Genomic DNA, 12,795 nt, shown 5'->3' with positions numbered 1-12,795 from the left:
GGCAGTCTACATTTTGTAGACTTCCGTTGAAGTCTATTTTGAAAAGTCAAAAGTTCAGTCAAGTGAAAAACTAACCTCTTTTAGGTAAACGTCTTAGTAAGTCTACCGAAAGTTTTATTTTTGTTGTCAAAGGTAAAGACGGAGACTACTGGGGAAGTCTGCGTTAGAAAAAAAATTTGTTTAGTCAATTGCAAAACTAACCCGTGCGTTGACAAATAGACTGCATCGTAAGTCTCCACGGAGGCGTAGACTTACAAAACAGTCTACCGTCGCGACACAGATCTGAAAAAGAATGAAAACCATGTAAATAGTTACCTTTTTCCTGTGTAAAGCTCGTTTCCAACCTTTTCAACCGTCCAAACTCCAAATATGAGCAAAAAGAAACATCTTTGACTATTCACAAATGAAGAAACTCGAAAATATGAAGTTTGTGATTATGAAAATGAATGTTATGAGAGTTTTTTAGAGGGAAATGTAGAGGAGATAAGAGGAAATGAAGTTTTTTGGGTTAGAATGAGAAAAAAAGTGGTTGAAAATTGAATTCTTGAGCTTTAGAGCTCAAAAATGGTGGTTCATGGTGGTTGGAAAAACTGATGATGATGGCATTTTTGTAAATAAGAAGAAATGATTAGGGTGTATTTGGTTTTTTGTTAATTTCGAAATTAATAAAAAATTAAATAAAAATGGCAATTTTGTGAATAATTCAAAAACATAGGGATAGTATGAAAATTTTATTGATGAATAGTAATGACAAAAAAAAGAGGTTGATTTTGGGTTTGACATATATATATAATTTTTTTTTAAAATTAGATGTTTTAGATATATTTTTATATACTTTATACTAAACATATTTTATTTCCTTTGATATATATATATTAAAAATCGTTTTATTAAATTAAATACTTTAAATATAAAAATTGATATAGGTATATTTATATTAAATATATTGCCTTCTTATATTAATTTCCTTTTTGAGTTACATAAAATGAAAAATTTGTTTTATTAAATTACATTTTCTAAATATAAATTTTTTTTTTTTTTTTTTTTTTTTTTTTTTTTTTTTTGTTTTAGGTAACCGCGAGATTCCGGCGACCGTGGTCAACCGACTATTCCCGCGAGGCCCACGGCACTCCCCGTATTCTTGGGATTTAACCCTAGCCCGGGTGGCCAACGCGAATCGAACCTGCGGGCAGCGTATTGGTTCTGGACCTCAACTACCACTAAGCCAACCGCGTTGGTTAATATAAAAATGCTAATTTATATATTTATATTATAGATATTTCCTTTTTGATAATAAAGTGATTTAAAACAAATATTGATAATAAATTGAATTCATTAATGTCATCATTATAATTTTATAAGAATAAACATGTGGGCGACACATAGAAAACTGAATTTCTCAAATAATATAACATATATATACAATACGTTCTTGCAATACGCCGTTGACGAGCTTGACCTGAGATGTAGTTAGTGGAGGGTTGGAGAACTTGAACGGAGATGCAGCGGCGGACAGTTAGGGTGAACCAGTTGAGGAGGGTCAATAGCTTATCAACTGTATCTGGAAGGAATCGAAGAGATCTAACTCCGTGTGTGCTGATGATGATGTTAGAATTGTGAAAGTATGAAAAGAATATAAGAGAATGGTTGAGTTTGGAAGAGATTGTGTGAAGAACAACAGAGAGGAGCACATGATTTTGATGAGAGAGAGAGAGAGAGAGAGAAATCAAGTACACATAGAAATATATTATACTATATATATATATATATATATTAAAAATCGTTTTTATTAAATTAAACACTTTAAATATAAAAATTGATATAGGTATATTTATATTAAATATATTGCCTTCTTATATTAATTTCCTTTTTGAGTTACATAAAATGAAATTTTTTTATTAATTACATTTTCTAAATATAAAAATGCTAATATATGTATTTATATTATAGATATTGTCTTTTTGATAATAAAGTGATTTAAAAACTAATATTGATAATAAATTGAATTCACTAATGTCATAATTGTAATTTTTTAAGAATAAACGTGTGGGCGACACATAGAAAACTGAATTTCTCAAATTATATAACATATATACACAATACATTCTTGCAATTCAATGTTGACGAGCTTTACCTGAGATGTAGTTAGTGGAGGGTTGGAGAACTTGAACGGAGATGCAGCGGCGGACAGTTGGGGTGAACCAGTTGAGGAGGGTCGATAGCTTATTGATACCACTCAAATTACCTTAAGAAGTGATTTATACTCTCTCAAATAAGAAGTCGAGTTGTAGTACTTAGGAATCAAATTTACAGGGAGCTAGGGGACCTAAGAATCTAATATGATTTGTTAAGCATGATGTTTTAATGATTTAAATATAAATTGTAGTTTTTATCAAGAAAGTGTTTGTTCAATTGATTGGTTGAGGTTTTGGTGCTTAAAAGGAAATAGCTAGACTTAGGGTTTTTATTCAGGAAATTTGGGACTATAATCCTACAGATGCCTAATGAGTTGCATGCATGATAATGTAAATCTCAACTACTTAGTCAACAAGTCAATCAGCTCTCGCATGTTTTGACTTGTCTATTAACTAGATCTAATGATCTCAACTATCGTATGTTGATCAATTAGAAAGTGTCGATCGATGATCCTATAGGGATATCGATCGATACACCTTTCGCTCCGTCGATCGATTATGCAATAATGATATCGATCGACGCGCTTCTAGTTAAGCTTTATACGCGGGTTGAATGGTAGCTTACTAAGCTCACTAGATCAGCTCTCGCCTTACTCATAGCAAGAAACTTAGCTCAATTAGAATGTTTTTAGGATGAAAATAAAGCTCTCGCTTTTATCTATCAATCCTAGGGCAAGTTCTAGGTAGCTAATCTAGAAACAAGCATTAATGAACAATCCTAATGACAATTACCACAACTTAGCAATCTATATTTGGGGCTAATCCCTCATAACCTATTTAAACCCTAAAATCTAACAATGGAACTACTCAGACATGGCCAAACAATTCATAACATCAATTAGGTAAGAAAACTTCATTAGAATAGTAAATAGATATTAATGGAGTTCCAGTCACAAATTATAACTTTGGATCTTCCCTCCAATCTATCAAAATCCTAGAAAAACTTGCTGTGAAAATAATAAAACAATAAAGCACCTCTTTACCTCTAACATGGTGGCAAAGCTTATATAATTAGATTAAAACTCGTCAGGGGTAATCTTGTAAATTGGTGAAGACTTGGGCTTCAAGTTGGCTGTGACCAAACGGGCTTTCTGCGCGCTTCGCTATCGATCGATGTCAAGACATGAACATCGATCGATTATTCCTCTTCAATATCGACCGATGGTCGAGCTCGATGGTCATCTCGGGTGCTTGCTCCAAATATCTCCAAAATGGTCCAAAATCATCACTTATCTCCATATCACTTCTGATCCTATAAATATGCTAAATAGACTCTATAATATAATAATTAATAGAAACACTTATAAACCATGGATGAAAATGGGTCAGATCCTGCGCACTTAGAACGCTCAATCCGCAAAGAAAAATGCACCGCATCGATCGACAACAACACCCGTTAGTCGACCGACACTCGCCTTCCACCGTCGATCGAGACTACTTTTCTGTCGACCGCCCATACCCACCCGACATTGATCGACATTTCACCGCGGACATCGATTGATACTGAGCCGTGAGACTTGGTTGCGACTATAGTTCTAATTCAGGACGCGACTGGAAACCGGCATGACCAGAAAGGTCATTTGCGTAATGCAGGTCAGAAGATAGATGATCAAGGGGCTGTAATCCATGATACTGATGCTGATATTGCAGCTGCTCAAGCTGTAGACGAGGCTGCTAGACCGAGGACATTAGCTGATTACAACATGCAAGATCAGTACTACGAGAACAGATCTGCCATCCGTCCTCCAGCCATTCTGAGACAAGACTTTGAGTTGAAACCTTAGTATTTCACACTCGTGGGTCATACACCCTACTGTGGGTTATCACACGAGTATCCTATGGACCATTTACAAAGGTTCGAGGATCTTTTTTTTTCAATTAAAACCAATGGAGTCCCTGAGGACTACCTCTTTTGCAAGCTCTTCAAGTACTCACTTGCTGGAGAAGCTTCGCACTGGCTTAAGCAGTTACAGCCAGGATCTCTCACATCCTGGGCCGACATCAAGAACACATTCTTGTATCACTTCTTTGATGAGACACACGCTAAAGACTTGAGGAGCAAGATTGCTACATTCACACAGGAGCCTACAGAGTCATTCAGAAGCTCCTCGATCAGATTCAAGTCATATAAGAGAGACTGTCCAGCTGGCATATCAGATGGCTCTAGACTCAGCTTGTGATGGAAACTTCAACACTAGGAATCCAGAAGACGCTGTGATACTTATTGAGAACTTAGCATCCAGCAACATCACCAAGAACACTGATTTCGAGAGGAAAAATTGGCCACTACCCTAGGAAAATAGCAGATGGACGATGTCAAGGCTAAGCTGGATAGTGTTCACAAGCTTCTCAAGAAGCAAGTCAACTTTGCAAAGGATGTAGAAGCTGTAGATGTTGGCAGTGACATGGATGGAGAGGAGGTTGTGAACTTCGTTAGAGGTTCAGGCTTTCAAAATCAGAGGTCTGGAAATCAGTGTAGATACAAAAACTCTTTTGGCAATGGACAGAAGAGTGGACACAATCAGAGTTCACAGTACCAGAAACCCTTCAGCAGCAAGTACAACAGCAGCAACAAAGCTTATGGAAATTCTTTCTACCAGAATCAACCATCACATACTCGAGAGAGCAAGATAGAGTCCATTCTTGATCAAGTTCTTGAGGGTAAGTAGAAGTTGATGGTGAACTTCAATGGAAAGATAGATGCTGTCTACACAAAGCTGAACTCAAAGTTTTAGTCTTTAACCAACCATGTGAGAAAGTTGGAGACACAAGCGGTTCAGACAGGAGAGACTGTTAAGAGGCAGGAGGCCTTCATCAAGGGCAAAGGTGATGAATCACTGAAACACCACGTGAATGCCATCATAGATGATGATTTCTTGCAAGTGGTAAAAGAGGAGAAGCTTCAGGAAGGTGACTTCCAAGTCGAAAGCTCAATGAGTTTCAGCGGTTCACACTGTTGTCGACCGACACCAAGAGATGAATATCGGCCGATGGACAGACGAGTATCGATCGATGTCAGCTACTCCACATCGATCGACAGAGGAAGATGCATCATGCGCAACAGTAAGGATTCTAACTCACGAGGAGTTCGCAGCTAAACATCCTCAACCACTCAAACCCTTACGCATCAAGAATTCAGACATCAATCAACATCATGGGCCAGCTACCGATCGACATACAGACTCTGCCAACGATCGACAATACCGCATCCAGCATCCATCGACGACCACCTATGGCCTACCGAGTGCAGCTACCAAAGATAGATGTAACACGCCTGAATGCTATCCGAAACTCATCTCAACCTTCAGAAAACATTGCAGATAACTTCAGTCAACATTCTGATGATGCACCAGAGTCTATGCAAGTTGATCAAACTTCTAAGAGGAGAACCCTGAGGAGAAGGAAGGAAAAGATTCCCAGACATCTAAAGAGGGGAGTTAATGAGAAGGAGATGGATAGCTTCACCAAAAGAGTTCTCAGGATACCGTTGGACAAGCCGTTTGAGGAGGCTTACTTTGCACACAGGTTGTGGATGTTCTTCAGAGAGACCAAGGAAACTGAACAGAACATACATAGGATCTTCAATCATATCAGAAAGAAGATGAAGCAGATGATTACACTAAAGAAGAAGAGTGATCTTGGGAAATTTGCAGTGCCATGTTTAGTGAAGGTCACTGAGTTTTCATGTGCGCTGTGTGATTCAGGTTCATCAGTCAGCATACTACCCAAGGTAACGGCAGACCATCTGGGTCTGAAGATAGAGCCTTCGGAGGATTCATTCACTTTTGTGGATTATTCTACGAGGAACTCATGAGGAATCATCAGAGACCTTGAGGTGCAGATTGGTAATGCACTAGTTTCATTTGACTTCCATGTCCTGGACAACAAGCTGAACAAGAATCATTTTCTACTACTTGTGAGAGCTTTCATGGCTATTGTAGGAGCAGTTTGCAATATGCAGACTAATCAGTTGTGCCTAACACTGATAAATTCTGATGTCTACTATGATCCAGTCAGAATTGTTAAGCCTCAGACGTCCAACACTGGAGTTAATACATGATTCATAACAACATGCTACTGTGATTTTAAGGATGAATACGAGACAAAATATTCATGATCGATCGATAGCCAGACTCAACCATCGATCGACAGGGCCGTTCATCCAACCATCGATAATCATTCCAGAGAATCGATCGACAGCAGTCCTACGAATGAGACTTTCGCCTTGCCAGAACACTGCTATCCGAGCTTTGCAATTAACACTCATCCTAAGACATCGATTGATTACCATCACTATGACACAATCAACAGACATGTCGACTATCCTATTGGCAGTTGGGCACACGATAGCCATCATGAGAGCTTTGCAGTAGACACTGCATTACCTGAGATGCAATATGATGAGTATGACGAGGACTACCATAGAGAGAAGATTATTGAGTACCATGGTATTTCCATGGATGATAGAGGACATCTCCATACATCGTTTGTAGATGAGAAGGCAACATCGATTGACAACATCATGAAGCCATCGATCGACGCGCATAACACACTAGATTTAGAGTTACATGTCAAAGATAATACTGATTATGGTTATCTAATTCCGGATGAATTTGGTATTTTCAGGGATCCATAAGGCCATGCACGAGCCATGGATGGGCGCATTCTCAACATATCCAAGGATGACATAGCTGAAATCATTGCCATGAATGGGTCCAAAACTTCATGGACACGTAAAACAGAGCTGAGGATCCACCATCGATCGACGACGGAGCTGCACCATCGATCGATGATAAGTTCGATGTCAGATGAGGAACGCTTCATCAGAATAGGAAATGGAAACCTCACTGGGAGTACGCAGAGGTACCCATACCGACCATGCCAGAAGAAGCCTGTTACAGCAAAGCAGAGATTGATGAGATGGTAGCAGAGATCTACAGAGCTATTCGGACTTCAGATGATTATCATTCAAAGAAGTTCGATGACGTCTACTATCCTTTCGACAACAGTAAAAGCAGGTTTACCACACGCACAGATGGGATGAAGCAAAACATAGCCATGATTCAGAAACAACATGCAGTCGGGGCAGGAATATCGAAATCGATCGCCGATCACACTCATCCATCGATAGACGCCCGCTCCCGAACATCGATCGACGCTCAGCTTGCATCATTCGAAGATAGGCTTTAATCATTCACCTACAGGCTTGATGGTGTTTACTACCCGCCCCGTGACGATATAGATTCATTGACCAAACACATGAACGCGTTGCAGCAGGAGATGGACACGATTCAGAGACAGCTAGATTTTCAAGCAGAACCGTTACCATTGATCGACAGACGGACACGCCCATCGATCGACAGCGAGCATACATCACTACGAGGCAAGCTGGTAACCGAGAAGGTCTTACAAGATAACCTTGATGAGATAACTTTCTCTCAGGACTTGTTGTAGAAAGATGTTTACCAGGAGTTGAAAGACATCTCAGAATCGACACATGCCATAATTGGAATGAAACAGCACAGCATTGGAAATCTTCAACATACGATGAATGCAAGTGAGGTTGCTAGGGAAAGACTAAAGAATCAGTGGACCAGAGGAGATGAGGCCATAAGAAGCTTCATGGGCACTTGGTTTCAGATGAGCAAAGATGAAGTGGACACTTGCATACAACCAAGTGGTCACTTTGATCATTACTAGCCAAAAACAACCTCCAAATTCAAGCTAAATGACTATATCAAAGCGCTGAGTGGGAGGCAACCCACTATTAGGTATTTTCTTTAAGTTCTTAGTGTTAACAGTTATTTATTTTCGTTTTTAATTTTCTTGTAGGTCATAAAAACAATAGAAAAACCAGAAAAAAGCAAAAAGAGACCCAAGGAGCCGTTTACTTGCCATCGACCGATGAGATCCAGTCGACATCGTTCGACAGCACAACACGAAAAACGATCGATAGACACTTCCGGTGTCGATCGACATCGACATCAGCGATCAGGTATATCGTTTTCCTTGTTACATATTGTACTTATGATTTATGTTTTCACCAAAATCCGACTACATATACATTGGGGACATTGTGATTTAAGTCTGAGATGAGGTTTACTGATATTAATTTACCTATGAGTTTTATAAAAGATTTCAAAAAATTTGTATTGAGTCAAGAAGGAGACAATGAACTTTTACAATTTTTCTTACTTCTCTAACCACTCTTTAGCATCATTCCTAGATTTATTGACTGCAGATTGTACTATAGATGCTAAAATGGATCATCCTTCCAGTTATTCACACTTGCTGAGAATGTTTGAAAGAACCAAGCTGACCTCCGACCTAATTGAGCTCAACTTGCTTATCTTGGGGCTTGGTTTACATTGGATCGGAATCCTCCTGGAAGTCTGGAAGGTATTAGACTTAGTGTCCATGGTTTTCCTTCCACCTCTCCTCGGCATCCATTTATATTTACAAAAGATTGAGATGATTTCTTGCGGTCTAGAGAGGTAGGAGTATCTCCTGCGACCCCATTATTCTACTATAATATAATGATCACACTTTGTTTGGAAGCGAGGGGTAGATACATTATCGATGACCCCACTATTCGCCTACAACTTTGCCCAGTAGAAAAAAAAATATCGAATTCAAAGAACAGAGAAGAGAGAAGGGGAACCAAAAAAGGGTTACATGTAGGTCCAGATACTTGTTTAAGTTGATTCCATGTGTTCAGTGATCGATACTCCCAAGGTAAAGCCTACACCTTTATTATTTATATGAAAGAGATGAGGTCAGTAGAGGGGTTAGTCAGACATGATTAGTTAAGTTGCTGGATGAATGATATTGATTGCTAAACTAGGATATTGCATAGAAAGTGCTTCTAATTTGAGATTGATTTGATTCCATTTGCAATATTGCTGAGGTGATGATAGTAAATTCTTCATTTGTGTGAGTCTCTGCTGCTTTCAAACCGCTTCCAAAAAGACTGCTCGTTGTTTTGCTTGAGGGACAAGCAAAAGAGTAAGTCTGGGGTGTTGATATACCATGGATTTTATCCAATTTTAGTCATGGTATATAGGTGTTTTTAAATACATTATAGTTGTTTTGGAGTCTTTTTAGTATGTTTTCATGTATTGGAGTGATTTGGAGAAAATTGGTGATTTTGGTGCATTTAGGAGATAAAATGATAAAGACTTGTAGCTGACCATCGACCAGCCTAGCGATCGATGATCGAGGATGATAATCGATCGACACACACCCTGTGTTGTCGATCGACGGCGAAACGCGCAAAGTTCAGATTGGTTCAAGCCGACTTTAAGCCCAAGTCCCACAAGAATTACCATATTACCCCTGGCGAGTTTTAACCTAATATTTATGTGCTCTGCCATTGTTCTAGGCAACACACGCTTTCATACTTTTCACATCAAAATACTTAGAGTCTTAGGTTTGGAGAGAAGATCCAAGAACTCTTTCAGAGATTTGTGATTGGAACTCCAAGTTTTCTTACTCTATTTTATTTATGCAGTTTTCATATTTTTTTGTGATGAATTGCTTAGCTATGTATGAGTAGTTCTCCTTGTTAGATTTAGGGTTCAGATATTCATGAGGGATTAGCACAAAATATAGAATTTCTAAGTATTAGGATATCCATCAATTAAACTGTTCTTAATGCTTGTGTTCTAGAGTAGCTAACTAGGACCTTGCCTATAAGATATTAGGGCGCAAGCGAAAACTTGGTTCTCTGTCTGAATTAGTTTAGATTGTGCTAGGATTGCTAGAAACAAGCAGAATTTGGTTTAGTTAAACCTAGTGAACACGTCAAACTCGTATGTTAAAGCTCCCTAGAAGGTACGTCGATCGACAACTCGTGCGTTAAAGCTCCTTCTCCTTTGGTAAACTGATACCAAAGGTTTAACTCTTGATACATAATTATCCTCAGGTTATTGGCACAGTCTGATGCTTGTGACAGATCCATGAATTCAACTCAATTATTCTAATCATAAAACATTTTTCCTTCCATGAACTTTGCATCTCTTGATACAACCACTCTTCTTGTTTCAGGGTTGTAACATTTGTGTCCTTTCTGTGTACAGGAGTACCCAATGAACATACACTTCATGCTTTTTGCTACTAGTTTGTTCCCTTGCTCTCATGGTATCAACATAAAGAAAACGCATCCAAACACTCTAAGGTGGTGGAACGGAAAGTTTGCTTTGGTTCATCACTTTATAAGGAGATATATTCTTCAGCACCTTGGTAGGAATTCGGTTGATCAGATAGCAAGTTGTAACCACAACATCACTCCCGATCCGTTTAAGAACATTGGTATGAGATTGATACACTAAAAATGAATCCTTGCTACTGTCAAGTTAACAGTGGTAATCGTAATATTTGAGATTCAATCCAGAGGACCAGTTTACTCTTTACTCTTATGAGTTCAATATTAAGCTGGAAAACAAGTGGGGTTTTAAAATCAATGGTGACGCAAGTAAATAGAATACCTAGAGATTCAAACTCGATATAAATGAAAGCCGGCTTAGGGTTGTTCATCGGGTGTCAATGCGGACCCAAACAACTATTCAAGTGCAATGAGGTGCAGTCTAGAACTCAGATCACTCGGCTAGAGCAATCCACTCTCACGGACTTGTGCTGATCGATCTTGATTCCTAAGCTCTCACTTGGAACAAGACGCGATAGCAAGCCTTAGAGATCAGGTCCGATTAGTTCACTTAACACCCTAATATCTACTCTCGCTGATTAGGGATACGAAGTTCATTCAATATATATCAATTTATCTCCTAAGCGGTTAGCTAGGTGATTAAACTAGAGATCGACATTAAGTGATCAATTCAATGCAAGCACTAAGAACAATATGAATGAAGAAAAGTTAAAATCACTTATTTGCGTTTAGCTCATGCGATTGACACCCTAAACCCTAAGCAAGCTTAGCCGACTACTCAATCATAAAGCAAGATGACACAGACATGATTTCTGAATAATAATGCATATAAAATAAAGTAGAAAGACAAGGGTTCAGGATGATCTTCTCGTGAAAATTGTTGGGGTCGAAAACGGTTGCGACGAAGTTAACGTCCAAATCCCCGCAAAAAACAAGCATGTCTTTTCGCAACAAATCCTGCTCGGTCAAGAGAACGTCACAACGTATGTTCCCGAGATAAAGCTTCATTCGAATTCTATTTAGATCAAGCATAAGCCATCGGAAACATGCCCAGACCGGTTATGGATACGACGAAGTTAACGATCAAAACGTCCGAAGAAGAAAACGAAAAACCTTCTTCGACACGACATTAGTCCATGCATTCTCGTCTACCCTTCGATGCTATCTCCCCAAGACCGTAGGGAACCCATTTCACGTTCCCCGCCATTCTAAGTTATCGATCAAACTTTACCGTAAAAACCGCGGGAAGTTCGTTCTTTATCGAACGAAGCCGTAATAAACGCTTCGAGTCAGAAGACGGCCCAAAGGGACCTAAGACATGACTCGAGGCCCAACTTACGATTTCTTAACCAACAGCCCGTAAGCTGCATGACGGTTTACGCTTGGTTTGCGAGGAAAGATAAATGTCAAGTTTCCACGGATAATTACGAAATTTTGAAGATAATTACGAAGGATGTCCACAGCCCTTACTCGTTTCTGCTTCACGGGTGCAGTTGTTCTCTCCTTCGGATCAACCGTGGGACTGTTCTTCAGTTCTTGACTTCCTTTGCCTACTCCTCAAAAATTGGTACCAACTCCTTGCTCATCCTTCCCAGTGGCGTGTGTTTATATATATTTTTTTACATACAAGGTGATGGGGTTGCGAGGGAGAGGCAACATAATGAATACGTAGTCTATTCTTTTGTTTCTCACTGGTCGCCATTGTTCATCTGGTTAGAACATGCACTCATAGACTGTTCTCTTGTTAAAGCATGGTCTCATCGACTGTTCTTTTCATGCTTGATCTCTCTTCTCTGAGTGTATGGCATTAACGAGTAAGAGGCTGCGTCGATCCTTTCCTCTCCGACCTTTTTGCACATATCTGCACATATGACACTGGAAAAAAAAAGTGTGCATGAGGGTAAAAATAAAGACTTAGGCCGCTTAGGCGCAAGGTGGGAAATAACTAAAGATGAGCTAGCCACTCAGGATCAGCAAGATCGGTAAAAGGAGTAAGAAGTCTTGATTGTAAGTCTCGTTTCCCTGATCTAGTGCCCAAAACAAGAAGAATTTCAGTCAAGATTAGGTTCAAGTTAGGTGGAGTTGAGTCTACCCAGTGTAACCTGATCGGTTGAGAGCTTATGGAGAATCAAATGAGATAAGTCAGGGGTGTTCCAGGTCCAAGTGTGGGTCTTTCATCACTGCTAAGGTCACTAGATAAGAAAGTTAGAGCACGAGGTGGTTAAAAGATTATCACAAGACAAGGTCCTAATTCCCACAAGAATTTTAGCTGACTAGATCCTAAACTGACTCAATAAAACATCCAAATGACATAGGGACTGACTCAGAAATAAAGACATAGAGTATCAGCACAAAACAAGTGTTTCCCCCAGACTTAATTTACACCATCCCTGGTGTGAAACCAAATCGAGGTCAGCCAAATAACAACACAAAGCA

This window comes from Brassica oleracea, chromosome C9 (genome assembly GCF_000695525.1).
Source record: "Brassica oleracea var. oleracea cultivar TO1000 chromosome C9, BOL, whole genome shotgun sequence".
Taxonomy (NCBI): Eukaryota; Viridiplantae; Streptophyta; class Magnoliopsida; order Brassicales; family Brassicaceae; genus Brassica; species Brassica oleracea.
This window is presented reverse-complemented; position numbering follows the sequence as displayed.